The 24395-nt window shown below is 39.0% G+C and overlaps 1 protein-coding gene across 13 annotated transcripts in view; it reads right to left on the bottom strand.

The window, feature by feature from the left end:
• Positions 1–9158: 9158 nt before the first annotated feature.
• Positions 9159–24395, bottom strand: part of LOC122070656 — a 23754-nt gene continuing 8517 nt past the window's right edge. For 5 of the 13 annotated variants that reach the window (XR_006137913.1, XR_006137909.1, XR_006137915.1 and 2 more), the window contains one exon: positions 11823–12269. The gene's annotated coding sequence lies outside the window, so the exon portion shown is untranslated. Of the gene's footprint in view, positions 9596–11822; positions 12274–17809; positions 18954–24395 lie in introns of those variants that run through there. The other 8 variants (XR_006137914.1, XR_006137910.1, XM_042634851.1 and 5 more) reach the window with 5 other exon arrangements.

Here is a 24395-nt window from a genome sequence, read left to right on the forward strand (position 1 = left end):
CGTACTATGTCTAGGCATCGGGGCAATGTTGTCTTTTAGGTTTTTTTTTCTCAAATAATTTTTAGGGGAAAATGAACGTTGCTTGGTCTTGTGGCTTCTATGCCTAGACACGGAACAGCAAAATGATGCCCCCATCCCTATGAAACCCAAAAAATCCACCCCTTAATTAATGCCCATGGGTGCCTCCTCATTTGCCCCCATGTTAGTGGAGTGGCTGCATGAGCAGGGAGTATTCTTTTTCTCATTTTCTAAAAACTGTTTTCTCATTTTCTCAAAACTGAAAATGGTAAGGGGTCACATCCACAACAAATAGTTTGTCCTTGTTGGCTTATAAGTTACCCCAAGGCTATCTAAACCCTCTTTCCTATTAACATGTTCAGTATTACAGTCGTTCAGAGTTCTCAGAACTGTGGAAATCAAATAGAAAAGTGCATAACATGGTGGCCATCCAGTGAATTGCTTTCCATTTAAGTTTTCTTTCTCGGCAATTTGAAATAATTTGAACACTTCTATAGAAGTCCCTACTGGGTTTTGTGGGTTACATTAATGCGAGTGACCCTTTGGGCCCCTTAGTGGTTAAGCTCACCAGAGGGGGATAGGCCTAGACCACCTATTGTGGTAGTAGGTTGAGGATGGCGAGATAACTATTTATAGTCTCTAAGATCCCTACAGTCACTATAATGTGAGAACACAGTTTGCTTACAGAGTTGTAGGAGAAATCCCTAAGGGAGACAGACTGCAGAAGACCATAGAGGGCTTATGTTGTTCGTGATTTTGTTCATGGGACCCATCTTCAAGCGCGAGGAACCTTAGTTCATGGTTAAAGCTTGTGGAGGCTTCTCAAACTACAGTACATGTATGGTTCTAGTCCCTAAACAGTCTCATGGTGTGACAACTTTCCAACGCAGATCCTTTGGTCTATTTTCCCAACAAGAGGTATGAGATTCACCCTTCTCAGACTTAGAATCCTTAGAAAATAATAAATCAATTTTGTTGGCAGATAACAGGGTTTGGGGAAGGGGTTTCGTCAGAAAGCAACCGTTGTCGAGATTTTTGACTGTCGAAACCCAAATATTTTTGCACACAAACGTAGGGGGACCAAGACGAACAAAACCATAGGTGACGTCACCAATAGCCGCCCCTCACGCCGCTAGCGTGCGATAATGATGGCAACGCATCAACTCGGCTGTGGTCATCACTGGGGCAACCGAGCTAGAGTTTCTGAGTTGGATCAGGTTTACTTGGTCCTAGTCTGGTTTGATGGGGTTGGCCCATTGACCCAAAACCACACCAGAGTTTGGCCGTTGACCCAGCCCAACACTGGCATTCGACCGTTGACTGACCTGACCCAAATACCCAGAAGGTTGACCCACTCGACCTGATCCATGATCCAACCGATTGGACCAATTTTGTTGGATCAGGTCGTTTCGGTTCAAACCAGTTCAAGGAAACAAAAAATAACAAATGCAAGTTTTCTTGCAGAAACTTTGAATCGAAAGTATGGGCTCATACAGACGAATTTTTTGACACGCTTTTTATGTTGGGTTTGTTTTTTTCATGCCCTTTAATTTGATATGCAATATGACTAATTGGTGATCATAGGAACCCAATTTTGGGAAATTTTGCTTATGTTGACACTTTTGACCTATTTTGTTAAACCATTGCTAAATTAGGGAATTTGAATAAACTTTAGTATATCATGGCTTGTATACTAGCAATAAAATCTAGTCGATGTGTGGAATTAGACCCTAATTTTATCTGCAATTGTTTTGATTGATTGTGGTTTGTTTCTGTGCTTGTGTACTGTGTAATAAACCTATCCTACAAACTTAAGCTGCCTAATGTGGTTGCAAGCTTTTGCAGTAGGGACAGATGGAATCGAACAAAGTGGTAAAATCCAAGATCATTGCAATGTCTACAACTCAAAAGTTTTGTCTTGTTGTCTAAGACAAATAAAATGGTTGGCAAGAGATTAAGTAATGTTTGTCCAAAGATGACATTATCAAAAATAATCATAACTGCAAGCATACTATAGGCAGACCTTAACCTAGAAGTTACTATTCACCCAAATATGATAGTAATTTTTGAAAATTGAAGAGCTTCCGCAATCATTTCAGTCTTTGAGTGGACCAGTACATTTTAGACCCAAAGGTTTGAAATGTAGTTGTGGTTGACACTATTGTTATGTTTAATAGTTAGCATTGCAATATGGTTTTGAATTTCATTGATATTACATGCTTAGGATAAATACATGCTTCAATTGTATATTGAATGGATTATTCTTCCTTGTGTTGAACCATCAAATTGAATGCCTTTAAAAGTGGCTTGAGGATATTGAGGTCTATATGAGCCTCAAGGACCTAGTTATCTGCACGAGGAAAACTAAACCAAAAGTTTGCTATTATGATTTTCTAAAGTAGAGTTTTACCCTAAAAAATCTTGGCCAATTGATCAATTGCAATGGAGTGGTTGAGCATTCCTTGTCTATGACCATAGGTTATAGGTTTATTTCATGTGTTATTTTTGCAATCAAATTGTGTCAATTCAAATTGGTTGGGTTGGACTAGTATTGGCTTTGATCGATGTTGTTCCTAGTACTTAGTTCTCAAAAACTACCATTGATTTGAAAAACATGTTTATGAATGTTAATTGTTGAATGTCTTGACCTCCTTGTTTTATAGTTGTCCTTATTGGCAACCTCGGCCATATGGCAGTGATGACATGGCCAGTTTGGGTGATGTGATCAAATATAATTATATGATAACGTTCAGCGTCACTGATGAGATAACAAAGTCGCATGGTGTGCATGGAGTGGATTGATACATCCATGGTAGGTGGTACAGTTTTTCGGGTCAAAACTGGTAAAATTGGCGTATTTACATTTGGAGGCATTTTCAGCAATGAAAATGACTTGGAAGACTATTTGTTCATGAAAAAGATAGATTGTCATTTATCTAGTCCAACGCTTCTGATTTCGTCACATTTCGATACTGTATGAAGAAGTTACAACATCCGTGGTCAAAATATAGCTTTATGCAAGGGGCAATTTTGGCATTGAAAATGAATTTTTTTAAAATAATTTTCTCCATGTAATAATACAAAAAAAATCCAATCTTTCCAACACTTTTTATTTTGTCATATTTCGACTCTGTATGAGGAAGATGCTGCATCAGATAGGTCTAGGGGCATTTTGGTATTTTTACATGGCTATGTCAGATGATCAGGTCTTCTAGAATGTTGTAGAGCATCGAGTCTGGGTTCCAATGCTTTTTGTTTCAGCTCAATCGGAGTTCGTATGAGAAAGTTGAGAAGGTTTCCACGGAGCTGATTTGAAATGCTAAACTAAAAAATCCTCAGTTACTCTCAATGTTGGGAGGATTTTCCAAATTTTATTTTTGAAATTTCAGGGGGTTTTGTGAAATTTTCTAGAGTTGAGGCTATGGGGGTGTTTTGCAATGAAATATGAAGGTCAGGGGCTTATCTATATATAAGAGAATCAAACAGATCCTTAATATACGGCTCATATTGAGCCACATTGGTCAGATTCAGATCTGACGGTTCGTGCAAGATTGCACTGACAGCTAGAGCTGAAGATGCTTACGCAAGGCTTCTCATTGGTGGAGTGTATAGGATGTAGTCGAGTGGCGCTTCACCGAATTAGGCATAGCCAACGTGTGGCATGTGTGTATGGGTGCACCATGCTTGATTCCCTTCTCTTAGATCTGATGTGATCTAAATCAGTTGAAGCCAATCGGACAGCTAAAAGCCATTTTTGCTTTATAAAAAAGCAACCGACATTACCATGTGATGTGCCAGCACGGACCAATCCATGAACGACAATGAGCTTAGCACTGAAGCAAGTGTTGATTGCTTGTGTCAGCACGACATCATAAGTTGACCTCCTTTATTCCGATCCTGTGGCTAAGATCTTTTTTCAGTTATTTAATTTATGTGACTAAGATTAAAAGCTACATCTGATCCCTGATCTATGGCCAGATCTACGCTCTTGTATTGCACGCCACTCTCAAGCTCTGAAGATTTCATTCAGGCTATCTCATTACTCCAACTTCAAATGATCATATCTCCTTAACTACAAGGCCAAATTCGTCCATTCAAGTTGCAGAAAAAAAAAAGGGTTTTAAATAGTTTAAGGCTGCGATTTTTTAGAAAAATGTTGCCCCCTCCATTAATGGTCATTGAGTGATTTTATAAGCTTTAAGTGAGTGATGTGTGCTCCATTGAAGGCTGATTTTGTGTGTTGGTGAGCTCTATTGATGGAGTATTGTCTCCAAGTTAAGAGAGAAAGAAAAGAGAAGAGAAGAGAGCTTAAGGGTGTTGTGTTGATGCTTTAAAGAGCAAGAAGATAAGGGAAAGAGAAGAGAACAAGGAAGAGCTTGTCATTAGAGGTTCCAATGGTCAATGCAAGTTCTCAGTCATCCCAGACAACCGGTTGTAAGATTCTCTAACCTTGGATTTATATTATATGCATGTATGATGATATGTATGTATGCTAGGTTAGTTATGAAAGAATTGTATATATGTTATGTTAGTTATGGATGGAATGTAAGCATATTAGCTAATTGTGGATGCATATACTAGGCAACGCTTGACTGTAGAGCATTAATATAAGCCTCAATTTACTATATTATTATATTGTGTGCTTAGTGGGGGCTAAGCACTGGGAGTGGGTGCTCGGTGCTCCCGTGTAGTGGATGTTATACATTGTACCAGCACTGCGAGTGCCATCTCACCTTCGACTTGAGAAAATTATGTGTCGCTGCTCCCGACTGTGGATGCAGTCAAAAGTAGTATATTATGTAGGCATGAGACCTTCATAGACACTACTCCGGGGATGTAGAAAAATTGTCAAACTTCGTAAAAACCTTGTGTTGTAGGTGCTTATTTTTTACATTATATATTGAAGTATGAGGAATGCGGAATGGGTGTCCACACTTGGAAGTGCCTATGAGAGGCTGAGCGTGCAAACAACTATGTACAAATAGGAACAGGTACAAGGATAGGTGTATCAGGGTTTGCTTGCTCAGATATCAGACAGGTTATTGTGGATCGAAATTGGACTCACTGATTCACCCCCCCCACGTAGTAACTATCGGGTTACAACGCTCTTAGTTTGAGCCTACACAAAAACAAGTCTTAGTCTGGTTCAAGTATAAACATGTTTTGGTTAGAATAAATGCATTAATTTTATGACTGGTCGAACCAGTGGGAGGATTGAATTTTGTATTTTGAACTGTTTTATGTGGTTCCATTAGTGGGTGAAGACTTTTAATGCAGGAAAAGTGGGAACGAAATCAAAGTTTGTCCCACAATTATTTTGGAACCCAGTTTCAATTTTGGGATTGTTCTGAAACAGTTGTAGTGGTCTAACAATGGTTCTACAGCAAACACTTTAAATGTATGTTCCTACTCTTATATTTTCAATTTATGCAAGTTTCTGCATTGTTTTATCATTATCAAAAAATTAGAATAATTTATGACAAAAATGTGTAGGAAATTCATATCATTTTGTGTTCGCATGTTTTACTTGAAACACCCTATAATGGATAAATATGTTAGAACTAAACTGGGTGTGAGCTTCCACACATGCTTGCTTGCACAATACATTTTTTAGGAAGGTATGAATGGGTTGGGTGGAACCACTAAAGTGACATCCTATTCTTCCATAGTTTTGGTGTGGGAGTTGGTGATATTTTCCCAAAGGTGACGTTGCTTAAGTGAAAGAAAATACATGTATATAAAATGATAGTAACCTAAAGGCTTCTAAGCCCAAAGGTAACAAAATATTCATATTTTCACAGTAAATTTGGATTTGCAAGAAGACTAATGCATTCTTAACTAAAAGCTTAGAATATAGTTACGGTTGTGACCTTTACATAGTTTATCTGCTAGATGGACATATTATATTTTCTAGCCTGTTTATTTTGAGATTTGTTTGAGATTACTTGATTTGGTTTCAGTTCTCAGGTAATCCAAACCAATTGCTCTTGCTAATTAAAGCACAGTTGAAGGGAAATAGGAATAGTTTTACCACCCTATTAAATTTTATAATGATTTTGGAGTTATTTTAGAATGATTTTTTATCATAAATCTTATTCTCTGAATTGTTTATGTACAATTTTATGCTCTATTTTATTTTTGTTGTCCATGTTTGTGTTGAAAACACATTAAAAATATATGTTTCTATATATACATCTCCAATAAGAAAAGACATGGTAGGATTGAGTGAAAGCCACCAAAGTGGTATATTTAGTTCAATTGTGTGTTTCCCAAGGTAAATGTGATATTTTTATAAAGGTGATGTCACCCAAGTTAATGGACAAACATGCAACCAGTGAGAGTGCTTAAGAGGCATGTTTTTAACATGGTGTTATTGAGGTTTTTAGTATAATTGGTTAGTGGGAGTTTTATGATCTCATTTAATCAAAGATATCATTGCGGTATTAGCCAAAGTTTAAATGTGGCATTTCCCACCCATAGGCAGTGTTTGCCACAATTTATTGGCAGTGCTTAGCCAAAGTAATTGGCGATAAGTCTAAGAAATTGACGATAAGCCTAAGTAATTGACGATAAGCCTAAGTAATTGACGATAAGCTGAAGTAATGGCTGGTATTTAGTCAAAGTTCATGGTAAAGGGCGGTATTTAGCCAGAGTTAGTGATTTATGACGATATTTAACCTAAATCCAATGAAGTTGTTTACCGAAGTTGTTTGCTAAAGTAAAGTAATTAACCTCAGATTATGGTAGTTTGCCAAGTTAATGGTTAATTTCAAAGTTTCTACCTGTGAGGTAATTCAAAGTAAGCTGATTTCTGATCAGGGAAAGAACCTCCAAGAAAACACATTTATGTGATCACATGTTTATAACATAATTTCTTTATCTTTATCTCATGTGATTTGGATAATGAGTTTCTTGTGTTTGTGATAGTATGTAAATACATGTCGTATATTGAGGGATGTATTTTGTTATTGTTCAACATGAAGGACGAGTATTTTGAATCAAAGTTTAAAGTGGGGGGTTTTTCAGCTATGGATATGTATGGCCAAAATCTAGTAAAAAGATATTGTATTAAAGTTGCCCAAGTGGGAAATTGTTGGGTTTCGTGGGCTACACTAATGTGAATGATCTATTTGACTCATAATAGTTAAGCCCACTTAAAGGGGATAGGCCCAGCCCACCTATTGTGGAAGTAAGTTAGGGCTAAGAAGACAACTATTTATAGTATCTATAGTCCCTACGATCACTATAATGTGAGAATATAGCTTGTTCATTGAACTGTAAGAGAAATCTCAATGGGAGACTACAGAAGACCCTAGAGTGTTGATTTTGTTCATGGGACCAATCTTCAAGTGCGAGGAACCTCTACAGTACATGTATGGTTATAGTCCCTAAATAGTCTCATGGTTCATATTCTTTGTCTGTGACAACTCTCCAATGCTTGTGTGTTCTAAAATCTGAAAAGAGAAGATCCTTTAGTCTATTTCCCTAACAGTTTCATCTGTTCTTAAATTCTAAAATTTCCAACATCTCCTTTTATCTAAGTAAATGTATATAATGACAAGATTATTTCGTTAAATCCATTCCTGCTGGATAATGCCTGATTCAACCAAAGAACATGGGTCAAGTGTGTTTTCATACCCAAGTACTAAAGTTTTAGTTCACTGGATTAGGGAAATAATACAAGGAAATAACGACAAAGAATCCCTAGATCTAGAGTTTTCACCGTTTCACGTCTCTAATATATATTTTTTTTCTTTTCCCTTTGTCTTTCTACTTCCATAACTATTCCATAGGATTGATTGCTTGGAAATGAACAAATTTTTCTTCACCCACGGTGAAAAGCGGATCACTTCATCCTCTGCACTACCATTGGTGTTCGGATGGTGTTTGGATGGGACTATTCAAAACAGTGCCATGGGTGTTTCGGACTTTGGGAGGAGTAAGTATGAGATCCCAATGTTTGGATGTTTACCTTTTCGGAGAAGGGGACATGCGCCACCCTTGTGTGGATTCTAATATATACTCTCACCACACTGGCTCTCTCTCTCTCCTATTCAGACTATGCTATGGCAAGTTTGCATATGCATCAACAATTAATCTGTATTGTTTGTGATTCGTAGGGTAAGGATATATGATACTCCTTATTGCTTGGCTTTTTGTGATTAGTAATCTTTTCACTACCTCTAATCTATTATACCCATCTTTCATAGAGTTGATTTGATCATGTTATTTTCTATATTGAAAATGAAAGCTTAATTTCAATACCTAAACGGGATGAAATCAGACAATTATGATATATTGATTATGCTAGGTTTTGGGATTGTTAGTCATGTTGCCAAGCTTGGGAGTACTACTTGATTTGTGCCATATGACACATGATTTAAAAAGATTTTTTTTTTTCTTTTTGTAGATTGGAGAGGTATCCGACTTTAGGCCGACTAAATCCCCCCTAGGCTCGTACATGACCCCTGCGCCACGTACGAACCGAGAGCTTCTGGGCTCTAATGAACCTCAGGCGAGTGGCCTCAAGGAATTATGCAGCGGTGAAGTTTTGATCACAAGACCTCACTTCTTGAGGCAGAGTCTCATGTCCCCTCAAAGCCAGTTGCGCTAACCGCTTGAAGTTTTTTTTGTTAATTTCAATTATATGAATAAATATCATTTTCTTTGGATTAATCATATGTCAAATTTGGTGACATGATTCCTTTGTATTAGATTGTTACTAGAATAATTTAAATAGTCAACCTATTTTGTTCCTATCTTCGACTTTTAGCTAAAACTTAACTCTCATCTTCTCCGGAGTGAAAATTCAAATTAGGTTAAAATTTTACAGACAAATGAGAAATGGTGGGACCTGCCTATATACCAATTTGAGCTTATGATGAGCTACCACGTGGCAAATATTAACGGACTGTTCTGCCTTACCTCGCAACACCCGTTTTGCTACTGAGAATAAATCTGAATAAATAGTCATCAAATTTGGTACATGTTTGATTGTCTGGAATGATACTTTTTGTTTTTTCTCTTGCAAAATGGCAGAAAATGATAAGCTTTCGTTTTTTACTTTCCTGGAAGAGAATAGCCACCGACCCCGTATTAGTAGAGATAAGGCAGCGGAGTTAAGTGGAGAAAATGGCATTTTCAGTCACTTGTGGAGTATTTAAAGAAGTGGTTCCTAGGATAGATCACTCTTACCATAGTCTACACTCTACACCAAACGCGGTAGTCCTATATTCCCAACTAATGCTTCTGAATGCTTCAAACTGAAATCTCTTCTACATTTGGCATCCTGGGAGCACCCAAACAGAGTCTATACCGATCGCGGTATAGCTTCTAAATGCTTCAATCAAAGCCTATAAGAAGCATGGTACCTAGGGCTTCCTTCACTCTTGGTTTCTGCTATCTGGTTCCATTGGATCAATTTCAATCATCCTTTCCTTATTGACAGTTAGTGCTCACCCATGACCTCCTTTTCAACACTCAGCTTTAAACTACATGCAATGTTATCACCTGTTGATGCTTCTCCTTCATGATTTTGAGACAAATTGCAGGATTTCATATGGTGTTTCCTGGATCCCTGTAGATCAAGTTAATCAACATGGGTAATTTTGTCAGGGTCACAAATGAACAAAATGCAGGATTTGTAAAGGCCTGAACTTTTGATATGCACAACTCACACTACACATTGGGAACCCACCATCTATTGCAGGCAATGCCTTAAGGCTATACAACAAACAACAACAACAATCATAACCTTCTCTCAACTAAATGGGTTGGCTACATGGATCCGATAAGGCAATGCCCAAGGCTATATTCAGCCTAATTGTGTTATTCTACATAATAATCACAGCCAATTGGTATTGTATTCACAGAAAAGTGAGGAATGGCAAATTATTGAGCAGGACCATCTGCTTTGCCCAAAAGCCAAAAAGCCTTCACATTTAATGTGCTTGCCGCAACACAAACTTGACAGAGACGAAAAGCATTGACACCACTAGGTCCTGAAGGTATCAGGATATCTTTAGCAACATAGTCCATACAAAATGAAGTTCTGGCTCAGATTTTAATAGGATATTGACAAGCCAAAAGTCATTAGATGCTCCACCAGGCCAAATGATAAGCAACTCTATTTGAGGAATGAGGTACATGATCATTAACAGGAGACCTGTGTCATCTTCAAGCCTGAGTTGCATATGCCAAGCAATGCAGGTTTAATCATTGCAAGTGCATTGCATAGCTTTGAAAGTTTACCATTGGCCTACCAATCCAAGTGCTGCGAGTTAATGAGGTTGCTCTCCGAGTCTGACACCAATAGCTAGAGCATCTACTTCTTCCTGGGTAATTGCAAAGGAAGATCCTGAATCACCAAGTATGATAATAGACCTCTCTGGCTTTTTGGCTTTTCCCGAAGTACTAACCAATACAAACTCTTTATCGTTTCTTATTTCCCCTTCTTCCTTGGGGAAATAAAGAGGGGGGGGGGGGGGGGGGAGAAGTTCTGTGAGTTTTAGAATCTGCAAATCATCATCTTTTAATGCTAATGTTTTCATATGCTATGGGTCAGTTTCAAACAAATTTATGAACCCTCCATAGAGGTCGCTCTAACTCCAGTGTCATTGAGACCTCACAAAATTAGCTTCTAATAAGTTTGTAGGCACTCCAACCAGAAAATAACTTCTTTTTTTTTTTTTCTTTTTATTCTTTTTAGGTGGGGTTGAAATTACGACTTGCATCATTCATTAAGAATAGATCCTCCAACAGGATGTTCTATAAACTGACATGCTAAAGATCTACAATGCTTCCAACAAGCAAAATATAAAAGTTGCAAAAATTGTGCAAATGGGTGCATACTCTAAGAAACTATTTGTTCCAAACATATTAAGTTCAAACCTGAGTTTCTGAATATGAAAAGGCCTGAAATTTGTGACTCAAAAGTAAAATATCATCATTCGTCACATCATCCACACAGAAAAACCATGCTTTGCCTTCAAATCTTTAATAAAATAAAATAAATAGATAAATATTAGGATGCCATGGACTGAGATCCACAGATCGAACTACATGAAAGCAAGCTTAAAGTAGGGAAAACTTTTGAATTAGCATGTGTCTCTCAATTAAAGACAAAGAAGGGCTTTTGCTGGGTGAGGACGACAGCTTTCACAGTCAAAAACTAAATTTCGCATTGATACACAGCAAATCCATTTCTCAGATAGTCTTATTTTAACAACTTTTGCCTTTCTTTTTTTCTTTTGGCCCAACAAGACAAGAAGATAAAAGAATAAAAAGAAACCAAATGAAAACAAGAGGAGATTAAAACATGTTCTGTTCATAAATAAGAGAAACAAAAGAGCTTGAAAGTCCACCACTGTTTCTCTTTGCCTAGCAGATTTTGTACCATAGATAAAAACAGATCATTCCTTTATTAGATCACCATCAATGAACAGCCAGGTTGGAAATTGTAACAATAACTGAACTTTGATGAATAGATGGACAATAATGGATAAACTAAAATGAAATCAGTGACAAGGAGATCTCAGAACATTTGGCACTTGACTGAATTCTTTTATAGGTAGTGCAAAAAAGAAAAAGAAAAAAAAAAGGTCTTTAGACTAATCATGCAGAAACAGGGTTTTTAGAAATGATCATGCAATGATAAAGTCCTTTCAATGAATTATGAAGGGTTGCCCGGGGGGATCCCAGTGAAAAGACATAGGAAGAAAAGAGAAGCCCAAGATGTTGCTTTTAATTCCAGTAAGTTCTTATAGAAATAGGTGACCCGCCCTTTGAATAAATTTAAGAGTCAATTGGGATCCAAAGAAAATTCTATTAGAATCTGTGTCGAACTCCAAACATTCTCAAAATCCTGATTATTTCATCTTGATATTCTTCACTATGATAGGCACAAGAAGTAATTCTAAAAGCCATTCTAAAATCTGAACACATCATAAAAATCCTTTAGACGACGAGCATTTACAGCCATAAGGTTTTCTCAGTTTTCATGGCACCTGCTTTATAAATCATAGTGGGGCATGATTGCAATTGAGGAGCTTCTCCAGACCCAAAAGAGTGCAATCAACTCGATTCATATCTTTAGTAAGCTTGTAGTAGAGGTAAACAACGAAGAAAAAGAATAGCATATAGAACATGACAAGGGAAGACATGGTTAGCCCCAATAGAAGATGCACTTTCTCTGTTTCTCAACCTCCTTGTGTTTTGTCTACCTCTGTTTGAGTTTCGATAAGTAGCTTTCTCTGTCTCAGAAACCAGAAGCAGCAAAGCAATTAGAAGACTATCTTTCTTCAAAAGAACAAAAGAATTAGCAGTAGCAAGAAACAAAGTAACAAAAGTGAAAGAAGGGAAGACGAGAAAAAGAGAAAGAAGAAAGAGTCTCCGTGAAAGAAGCTTTTAGAGAACTATCCATCTCTCACCACCAAATATATTAGATATTTATAGAACCAAATATACCCTTACATACTGGCATATTTCCCCACAAGACAATATTATACAAAATTCCATATAATACCTACAATAAGTATTCTAACATTTCCCCTCAAGTTGAGGAATAGATATCATACATGCCCAGCTTGCTTAAGAGATTACTTCTGCCAATTGATCTCCTACCTTCATAAAGGGTGTGTATATACCGTCAGAGTCAATTTCTCCTTGATGAAGTGCCTATCAGCCTCAATGTGCTTTGTACGATCTTGCTACACTTAATAGCAGCTTTATTGTCGCAATATAGTCTCATAGAGCCATCGATCTCAAATCCCAATTCTTCAACTAACTTCTTCACCCATAGCAGTTCACAAACTCCATGTGACATTGCTCTAAAATCTTGCCTCTATTCTTGATCTAGCAACAACAGATTGTTTCTTCTCCATGTAACCAGGTTCCCACCAACAAAGGTACAGTAACCCAACATAGATATTGTCTATTATAGACCCTGCCCAACCTGAATCAGTGTAGGCTTCGACCCTTATGTGGTTATGCTTCATATAGAACAATCCCTCTCCTGGGCTCAATTTAAGATACCTGAGAAATGTGGTATACAACTTCCATATGACCAGTCCAAGGTGTATGCATAAATTGGTTTACTACACCAATATTCCTAGACGAGTGTGAGAGATTATCTTTCCCACCAGCCTTTGATACCTCCCTGCACCAATTAACGGTCGACCACCGCCACCTAGTTTAAGATTTCGGTCAATGAAGACATAGTAGGTTTACAACCCAAAAACCCTATATCTTTCAAGAGGTCCAACACATACTTCCTCTGACAATATGAATCCCCTTCTTTGATCTCGACACCTCGATTCCCAATGAATACTTTAAGGAACTATTTTAATCTCAAACTATTTAGCCAAGTAAGTTTTGGGTCTCTTTATTTCCACTTGATCATTTCTTGTTACTATAATGTCATCCACATAAACAGTCAAGACTATGATTTCACCATTGCCTTGTCTAACAAATATAATGTGGTCAAGTGCACTAATTCCTTAAAGTGGCTTGCCTAAACTTTTTAAGGCCATTGAGACCATTTACACACCTTCCCTTCAGCTGTGAGAAATTTGAATCCAAACGAAAATTGCAAATACATTTCCTCTTATAAGTCACAATGAAGAAAAGCATTCTTCGCATCAAACTGATAGAACAGTGATGCGGATCCGAGGGAATAGGATCGCGTAGGGACCACAATAAAGTAGTAACTTCAAAATCTAAAGAGTAATGGCAGTATTGTAAATAAACAAAAGCTAAAAGGAGAGTGGCAATTCTGTAATTAGATGGAATTTATAAAAGAATGGCAAACTTGTAATAATGGGTAGATAGTGAATAGAAAGCCACGATTTGGTGGAGGGGTAAACTAGGAAGAAGAAACAAAATAGGGCAATAAGAGTTAATAACAATAGGTAAGGGTATAATAGTCAAACCAGGGGAGTAGTTTCCCTAAATAACCCACGACCAAATCTTCTTCTTCCTTGGTCGACCTGCAAGAAGAGAAAGGGCAGCAGCTTGCGATGGAAGTAGCTCCTTCAAACCTTCTCTGTTTGGTCTGAAATTTCAGGCGTGAGGTCGCAAGAGGAGGCTCTTCCAAATCCACATAATATCTGGTTAGGTCGGTAGGCTGAAAGGACGTGGGAAGCACCTGAAACTGAAGATGGAGACAACTCCCAAGGCAGATCTGAAACTTGGTTTCAACCTCAGGACTAAAGAGGGCTTTGGAGCTGGAGCTTGAGGAGTTATGTCACCCAAGAGGAAGGAACTTACACCCAAAGTCTCAGCCCCACCAGGTCAAGCACTAAGGAGTTCGATCCACTAAACTGAGGCTCGTTTTATCACCCAAAACAAGGGATCGACCAACAATAGAGAGAATGAACAGTAGGAGAAAAAAAATAGAGGGAAAAGAAAAGAAAATCAGGGGACGGGAGAACAATTCACGGCAGCCATGGTTTCATAGCAAAATTCCTATTCTTCAAACTTCAAAAATCTCAAAACTAAACTTCTCCATCGTTTACATATCCAATATAAAGGAAAAATCAAACAATTAATGGAAACTACTGAAAAGGAAACTATTCTAAAATTATAAGGTAGCTAAATTCAAAGGAAATTGTTTCTAAAACAAAAGAAAATCAAATCAAAGATATATTTTTTTTTCCTAAGTCCATCGTGCAACTGCATCAGCTCTCCTGGTCTTAAAAGAACTCGACTCAGTCAAGTTAGGTCGTGCTCCCAAGATTCCCTTGTAAATCGCTCGCCGATGAGGTGGCACATATCTCTAAACAGAAGGGATCATAACTCCAAGAGGAGGAGAATAAGCTGACATGTCACTGGAGCAGGAGTCAGTTGACGACGTGACATGTCTGATAATGCACGTGGCCTCATTAAGTACATGCGACCTCCTTGCTTCACCTTGATGGTGTTCCGTGTGCCATCATAGAGAATGCCTGCATGTCACTGCCAAGGTCACCCTAGAAGAATGTCACAGTGCGCCAATAGGGTGACCAAACAGGTGACATGGTACTGTAACGGCCCAAACTGTGAGTGTACTCAAACAACTGCAGTAGCCTCTTCTCGAGTTGTGGATCCAAAACCTCGCATGTGAATGTTCTTGAAAAGCTGCCTCTGTGGAAGGTTGTGTGCTCGAACAAATTCAGTAGATATAAAATCTGCTTCTGCCCCAGTATCAACAATTGCATGAATATCAATAGGGTCGGAGCCGTGCAGGAGAGTACCCTTCTGTCTGAAGAGAGGAGCCTTATCAACTAGTCTATTCGAAAATGATGAAAGTCTAGCTGAATAAGCTTCTACATCCTCATCTTCATCATCGACAATATCATCATCCTCGAGGGGATAAGGTTATAGATGAGATTCATCTTCACTCTTCTCTATCGGTTGCTTCTCTGCTACGTTTACAGAATGAGTCATGTTGGAACACTTGTTGGAATAGTGACCCTTCTCGCCACAACTATGGCATATGATATTCTTCACCCCAACGCTATCCTTGTTGAACTCTGACCTTTTGTCTTCAACTCTGCGAGCTTCAAGCTTCTTTTCTTCCATACGTGGTGGAGGTCTATAAACTGAAGAAGTCTTGAGCATACCCTTCCAATAAATGGACTTCTCTTCAGCTGTCTTGGCATGAGCCGCTGCCACATCAACAGACCTGAAATCAATGTTAGCCAACTCAAGTCGAATCTCAGTACTTAACCCACTGATATATCGTATCACCCGTTGCTGGTCTCTTTCCTGAAGTCAACACCTTGAAGACAACTTGTGGAACTCAAGGGTGTAGGAATCCACATCCTTGTTACCTTGTTGCAAGTTAAGTTGTTTATGGAATATTACCTTCTCATAATTAAGAAGAATAAAATTTTCAATCAGGATCTGCTTCATGACCTCCCAATTGGTAATGGGTCCAAGTCTTCTGACAAACCTTGCATGCAGTACATCATCCCACCATGAACATACATACCCCATAAACTTGGTGAGGATGAGTTCACACTTCTTCATGTTTGGAAGAGACATATGCAAAAATCCTCTCAACTTTGGTAAGCCAGTCAAGAAATTCCTCAGGTCCCTTTTCACCACTGAACTCTGGAACCTCAACTTTGATGCCATAATCTCTGTCAGAAAATTCCCGGGTAACATCTTGGGGTATAATAGGATCGTGTTGCACTTGGTGAGGTGTATCTTCAATCCGTAGGGCATTAAACTGAGGAGGTGGTGTAGATGGTCCTTCATCGACTTGTGTTTCAGACTTTTGCATAAAGGCAAGAATCTTAGCAAGGGCATCTTGAGTGTCGTCCATGAACTTCTCATATTTGGCCTCATTCTTCTCAACCCTAGCATTAGTTTTCTTTCGGTTCTCAAGTACCTCACGATACAACTTGTGCAACTCAACATTGGTGATGTGACCTGTCATGGTTAGAGAAGGCAGGAAATTTCCTCTGATACCACTTGATGCGGATCTGAGGGAATCGGATCGCTTAGGGACCACAATAAAGTAGTAAATTCAAAATCTAAAGAGTAATGGCAGTATTGTAAATAAACAAAAGCTAAAAGGAGAGTGGCAATTCTGTAATTAGATGGAATTTATAAAAGAATGGCAAACTTGTAATAATGGGTAGATAGTGAATAGAAAGCCACGATTTGGTGGAGGGGTAAACTAGGAAGAAGAAACAAAATAGGGCAATAAGAGTTAATAAAAATAGGGAAGGGTATAATAGTCAAACCAGGGGAGTAGTTTCCCTAAATAACCCACGACCAAATCTTCTTCTTCCTTGGTCGACCTGCAAGAAAAGAAAGGGCAGCAGCTTGCGATGGAAGTAGCTCCTTCAAACCTTCTCTGTTTGGTCTGAAATTTCAGGCGTGAGGTCGCAAGAGGAGGCTCTTCCAAATCCACATAATATCTGATTAGGTCGGTAGGCTGAAAGGACGTGGGAAGCACCTGAAACTGAAGATGGCGACAACTCCCAAGGCAGATCTGAAACTTGGTTTCAACCTCAGGACTAAAGAGGGCTTTGGAGCTGGATCTGGATCTTGAGGAGTTATGTCACCCAAGAGGAAGGAACTTACACCCAATGTCTCAGCCCCACCAGGTCAAGCACCAAGGAGTTCGATCCACTAAACTGAGGCTGGTTTTATCGCCCAGAATAGGGGATCGACCAACAATAGAGAGAATGAACAGTAGGAAAAAAAAAATAGAGGGAAAAGAAAAGAAAGTCAGGGGAGGGGAGAACAACTCACGGCAGCCACGGTTTCATACCAAAATTCCTATTCAAACTTCAAAAATTTCAAAACTAAACTTCTCCATCATTTACATATTCAATATAAAGAAAAAATCAAACAATTAATGGCAACTACTGAAAAGGAAACTATTCTAAAATTAGAAGCTAGATAAATTCAAAGGAAATTGTTTCTAAAACAAAAGAAAATCAAATCAAAGATATTTTTTGTTTTTCCTAAGTCCATCGTGCAACTGCATCAAACGGTCAGTCTAGTCGCACAACCTCTTCTTCACATTTACTCTCCCCTAGCAAAGGTGGCAATTGAGATGAAAAGAAAGGAGATATCCATTGATACAAGTCGTTTACAAGAGGGAGGGTAATAGCACTCATAGCCCTTTTCAATAGGAGAGTTCTCTAGTTTTCTCAAGTTCCCTCGTTTTAGCTCCCCCTCCAACTTCAACTTTCCTTGTGTTTGATTCCTTATATCTCCCACATAAAAAAAGAAAGGTACAACAGGTTGTTGCACAACCTCTTCTTCACATTTACTCCCCCCTCCACCTCCCCCCTCCCCCCTCTGTAAAGATGGCAATTAGGATGAAAAGAAAGCATAGACTCAAGGAAGGTGACATCCATGGATAGAAGTCATTTCCAAGAGGGAGGATTGTAGCACTTATGGCCCTTTTCAGTAGGAGAGTATCTAAGAAAGATAAACTTAAGATCTCTAGGATCAAGTTTGGAGCAATTAGATTTATGAATACGGACATAACAAATGCATCCAAATACTTTGGGAGGGATAGAGAAGATTGGAGCGCTTGGAACAAAATTTCCAAATGAGACTTGGACCCAAGGATATTCGATGGCATGTGATTCATAAGAAATGTGGCAGCAAGAAGAAAAAAGTGTTAAGGACATGCATATCAAATAATATACTCACTAGTGATTTCCATCAAATGACGATTCTTCCATTCAACTACCCATTCTGTTGGGTAGTCCATTCTGTTGGGGTGTATCGTCACACGCAAGTTGATAGAGAATCCCATTATCACTAAAGAATTTTTTTAAGCCACTAAACATAGATTCTCCCCTTTATCCAACTTGACAATCTTGATTTTGACTTCAAACTGAGTGTAAATAATTCGATAAAAGGTTGTCAAAGAAACATATTTAACACTCTTATGTCTTTGGAAAGTAAACCCAAGTAATACAAGAATTATGATCAACAAAAGTAACAAAGTAAAAGTAACCAAATAAGACCCCAAACATCTGAATGAACAATAGGAAAAGGAGCACTGGATATATTATATAGTTGTCATGGGTCTAAGCGACCCAAGACATTGGAGGAGCCTAGATGTGAGGCAACATCAATAAGGTGACCAAGGCATCCAAGACACCTAAGCATCACGTAGGTGATACCTTGATAACTATGATATAAGCAATGAGATCAACAATCTTTAGCAAGTTGACGAGGTTCACATTGAAATACATTTGAGCTACATAGGGAAGAAAACAAGTGAGGTAAATGTTTTTTTATAACCAAAAAGGAGGGATGCCCCAAACGTTGAAGCCAAAGCATCAAATTCTCAACTGAATTATTCCCACTATTGCCATAGACATGAGAGTCTCATTCTTCAACCATAGATGGCTTAAGATCAAGAAGGTACAACCCTTTCTCCTCGCCTCTATTGCCAATAATCCTCAACGTCATCAGATCTTGAAACAAACAAGAAGGAAAAAAAGTGATATAACTAACAGAAACAAGATTAGTTGCAAACTATGAGACATGAAGAACAGAATCAAGAGGTATAAAAGATGTAACATGTACATTACCCTTCCCAGAGATGGACAAAAGAGTCATCAGCAATCCTAACCTTCTCTCTCTACCCAAACACACAGAATAGGAGTCAAAATAATGTGACATACCAGTCATACAGTTTGTAGCACTAGCCTCGATTACCCAAGAAGGGGAAGCAGCAAAAGTAGATGCATGCAGACAGAAGTTGAGGTACCTGACTACGCATATGAGGTTGTTGTGGGTGGAGAGCTGTTTAATTCTGTTGTACCACTACAAAATGCTGCAAGATCCTCATCAGTGAGGGAACCACTATTTGAAGGATCACCATCAGTAGCAACAGTGTAAGCTCTGGCTCTCCCTGTTCTGCCCCACTGAGTACCACCAGATATGTATTGAGATGGACAACCACGGAGATTTCAACATCTCTCCTTGGTGTGTCGAGCTTGCCACAATGTTCGCATTTAATTTTTTCTCCCTATCATCTCCACAACCATTTCCTCGCCCTCTTCCTCCACCACACCACCCTTTCTATGAGGTAGAGACAAGGGCAGACTTCTAAAGTGAGGGAGTTGTGTCCATAGCCTGTCATCTGGTCTTTTCACTTTGGAGGTACCCACATACTCCATCCAATGATGGCATAGGAACTTTACCCAAGATTCATACTCTAATGGGTTCATATTCCGGGTTCATACCTCCTTGGAGAATAAAAATACGTTCTTTTTCAAACAGTCAGTACAACTTAGCTACATCTTCAGGATTAAACAAGTGAAGATCTCTGTAACAGTCATATTCTTCCCAAAGGCCAATCAGTGTGTTGTAATACTTTGAAATTGACAACCCCTCCTGCTTCATAATGATGATCCTTTAAAGGAGGTGGTCGAACCTCAGCTGAATCACCCACTATATCAAAAGTCTGAGTAACACCATCCCAATTCCCTTGGCTGTGGCTTTACGCATGAACCTTCTACCATTTTCAATTTTCATAGAAAAAATCAAGCACATCATCACAGTGGCATTTTCAGTTTCCCATTTCTGGAATATTATATCTCTAGGACGTAAAGTCCTAATATCTCCAATTATATATCCTAGTTTTCCACGACTTCCCAATGACAATCTCACAAAATGTGCCCAGTCCAGGTAGTTAGTATTATCTAGTTTGACAATGGAAATCTGGACATTGGTACTTTCCATAAAAACAAAGCTGAATTACCACTACTTGTGCCACCAGATTGACCTCAGACGTTTTGCTGATCTATACTAGGGATCTTGATTGGATACCCTGACCAAGTGGGGAGTCCACACTCTAACAACACTTCTACCCAAATACAGGTGATTTTATCTCAGATATCAGAGGGGGTGGGGAGATTAAAAAAAAAAAAAAAAAAAAACATCACAGCCATGAAATAGCTTCAACCAGATGTATATCGTAGGATAGAAATCAAAGCTAACATACTCTTTAGTCATCAAGCATCATAACACATCAAACAGAACCAATACCCAGCAAAGAAGAATCACTCAAAGCACGAAGTGTACAGACAGTCCATGAAACCAGCAGGAAAATAGTATTCAGAGTTGGAAGTAGTTGACACTTACACCTGAATATCACAACCTGTGGCTAAATTTCCATGGAAAGAACCCTTAGGCTACTCTAATGATTCTGGTCTCATCTCCAACAGCCTTCAGACTGGAAATAAAAAAAGAACTAAATCCCAGACCTGGCGGTTCTTGTGGATTTCTCTGATCTTCTTTAGATTTACTTCAATCGGCACCAAACTTTATTGTTGTTGATGAAGGTCATGAATCTTAACAATCAGATCTTTACCTATTGTTACTTCTTCGTTGCTGTATATGAAACCCTTGATTCTCTTGGATCCCAAAAATTTGGAGAAAAAGAATCTGTTGCTCAACTCTCTAACCAACCTTCTCTAATACCGATTTGCAAGAAAACAAGCAACAAAATTGAAGAAAAAAGGAAGGAAAGGGAAGAGAAGAGAACCTTTTAAAGAATGATTGATCTCTCTCCAGCAAATATATATATATATATGTATGTGTGTGTTTGTGTGTGTGTGTATGTGATTTAAAGTATAGTACCAAATTTAACCTTTCATGCTGACATTTTCCACACAAGACAATATTACACAGAATTCCAATAATACCCCTACAGCAAGTATTCTAACATAAACTTCTCAAAGAATGATCTAATGCATGCAAGCCACAGCCTTAAAAACTCAAATTCATCATCACCGGGAATAGCATGGATCAACAAGTGTGAAGTTCATAATGAAATTTTAAGTCCAAATTACATGCTTCTGAATGATTTTGATCTTTGAGAGTGATAGATGCATAGTTGTCATGGCGTCTAGGTGACCTAAGGCATTTGAGGGGGCCTAGATGCAAGGCAACCAACAAGGTGCCTAGATGCCAATGCATCAACTAGAAGATGCCTTGACAACTATGGTTAGAAGTTGATTATCCAAGAAACATATTGCAGTTTGACTTAACAAGCACAACCATCAGATCTTAGTTTTCTCAATGAACTAATAAGAAATGCGATGGAGAACCCTTAGGGAAGGGAGGGGAAATCAGAGTAGAGATGGGGAAAAAGGAGATCACACTCACATATTCATTCAATAATCAAATTGCTCTCTAAATCTTCAGTCGATTACAACCAATATATAGAAAAATAGGAACATGAAATTAGAAACTTAACTAGAATGGAAACTAACCGAAATTAGGAAACAACTATAAAAAGGAAACCAAAGCAAGGAAATAAATCCTACTTCTACGTTCAAGTTTGGAAACTAAAAGCATGAAATAAAATACTGGGTAAACTACTAATTTTATTTCCAACCCTTGTTGGATCAAAACCCTGGGCTGGACCGATTCTTCTTGGCTCTTGGCTTCCAAAGCCGGTCATGCTGGTCCAACCAAGAAAGGGCAGCCGTATCTGCATCAACTCTCCTCCTCTGAAAAGAACTCGACTCCGTCGAGTTAGGGAAAGGACCGAGGAGACCGTCTGAAGGAATACGCTGAATGAGGAATGATCCTACCATCTTCTTGAGCTTAATTTCAGGGAGATCTTTGGCAGGATGAAACTTCATAGTCTTGTTGGCATGCTTGAAGGCATAGGTATTGGCATAGCCACAATGTTGTACTTTCTTATCAAACAACCAAGGTCGACCAAGAAGGATGTGGCACACCTTCAGAGGGAGGACATCACATTGGACTGTATCCTTAAATCCACCAATAGAATATGTGACCAAGCACTTATCTGTGATTTTGAGATTAGTGTTGTTCACCCAAGCAACCTTGTAAGGATTAGGATGTGGTTCTGTATTCAATCCCAGCTTACGAACAGCGTCTTCAGAGACAACATTAGTGCAACTGCCTCCATCAATGACCAAGGTTAGCAACTGATCATTGCACTTCACACGAGTCTGAAAAATACTACTGCGGCGCCAATCTTCATTTTCAGTGGCCGTTTGAGTGGTCAACACATGACGAATGACATAAAAAGGATGTTGTTCATCGTCACTGAGAGTGTCATTGACTTCACCTGTTGCACGCTCTTCTCTTAAATCAACTATGTCAGAACCAAGTTGCTCTTCGGGAATATATGGTATAGGAGAATCCTTATCAATAAAAACAACCAAACGGCTGGGACATTGGGCACTGATATGTCCAAATCCATTGCATGAGTAGCACCGAACTGTGAATTTTGAAGAATCAGAAGGTTTATCTGAACCACGCCGAGGGGGTGAATATGGGCGAGTAGGCCGTGAAGATGATATTTCAGAAACATGTCGAGGTGGAGAATACGGCCGACTACGTCGCGAAGAAGCCATAGATGTAGCACTTGCCTGTGGCTTGCTAGATGACCTCTCTTGGGTAGGAGACTGTTGCCAAACAGAACTAGTACCTCGAGAAAAAGTATCTGCAAAATTTCTCCGATTGTATGGGCGTTTCAGACTTTCCTCAACCTGATATGCTACTTGTACGGCGTCTTCCATTGTAGGTAGTCGACTAGATGCAAGGGCAGCACTAAGTTGAGGGTGCAGACCACTGCGAAATTGGGCCACTAAGACTTCTTCATCCCACTCAAAGTCAGAACGAGTGGCCAAATAATAAAATCTAGCAACATACTCTTCAACGGTCAAATTCTCTTGTTTCAACTGTGCAAACCTGAGATGCATGCGTTGCTTGTAATCAGAAGGCAAGAATCGTCGATTCATGACTTCATACATTTCAGCCCAAGTAGTGACCAACCCAATGCCTCGGGTTCGGTTCTGTTGTTGTTGCTTGATCCACCAGACTCGAGCCGTGCCTTTCAGTTTGGCCTCTGCAAATAGAATCTTTCGAGCCTCAGTCAACCCGTACCATCTGAAGAATGTATCTAAACTGTGAATCTAGTCAAGGTACAATTCTAGATTATTGTCTCCATAAAAATCAGGGCCATCCAGTTTTGCTGCTCTTTCTGCTCCATCATCATGTCTACCAGTCCCATATGGTGGTGGAGGTGGTGGTGGTGGTGTATGATGGCAGATCCTGTGGGGTGGTGTTGGACGAATCCCCAGACTGAATGGGACTCTTTCCTTTATCTGCTGCCACCAAACGATCAATAGAAACTTGCATAGATTCCACCATTATTTTTAGGGACGTGACCATGTTAGTGAGAGCATCAAATTTTGTATCAGTTTCTCCTTTGTAGGAATTCAGTTGTTGAACAACTTCACTATTGGCTACCATGGTGATGAGTAACAAAATAGCACTCAAAGAAGAATGGTAAAATAGTAAATAACTAGAGGCTTAAAGGGCAGGGACAGAATGGGAATTTTTTTTTTTTTTTTGAAGTTCGAACTAAACCACAAAATGGATAGGGGTTTGATTTGGAAATAAAAAGATATGGGACAAGAGGGGAATAAAGGAGAAAGGGAGTGGTATTTTTGGCAAGTCAAAGAATTTTGATTAAAAAAGAAACAAGAAATAAGAGGGTTGGGGTTTCACCGACAAAGGAGGAGAAAACAAAAGGAGGGGAGATTTCTGCCCGTCGGAGATGGAGAACCAGCGACCGCCGCCGCAACAGAGGGGGGATGGAGACGATGACTGCGACTGCAACGAAGACTTCGACTGAGCCTTTCTTCTTCGCCTGGTGGAGTAGAGGACTGCGACTGCGACTCATGGGAGCCTGCGAACCAGGTACGTGAGATCTCCTCCTTCTCTTGCTTTCTCTTTTCTTCTTCTGTTCTTTTTGTTCGTCGACTCTCTCATCTCCTTTTTCTTCTTCTTTCTCCTTGCTTCTATCTCTCTGTCTTCTCGACTTTCCTTCCCCTTCTTCGTCGACTTTTTTTTTTTTTTTTTTT

This window comes from Macadamia integrifolia, unplaced genomic scaffold, assembly GCF_013358625.1.
Source record: "Macadamia integrifolia cultivar HAES 741 unplaced genomic scaffold, SCU_Mint_v3 scaffold961, whole genome shotgun sequence".
Taxonomy (NCBI): Eukaryota; Viridiplantae; Streptophyta; class Magnoliopsida; order Proteales; family Proteaceae; genus Macadamia; species Macadamia integrifolia.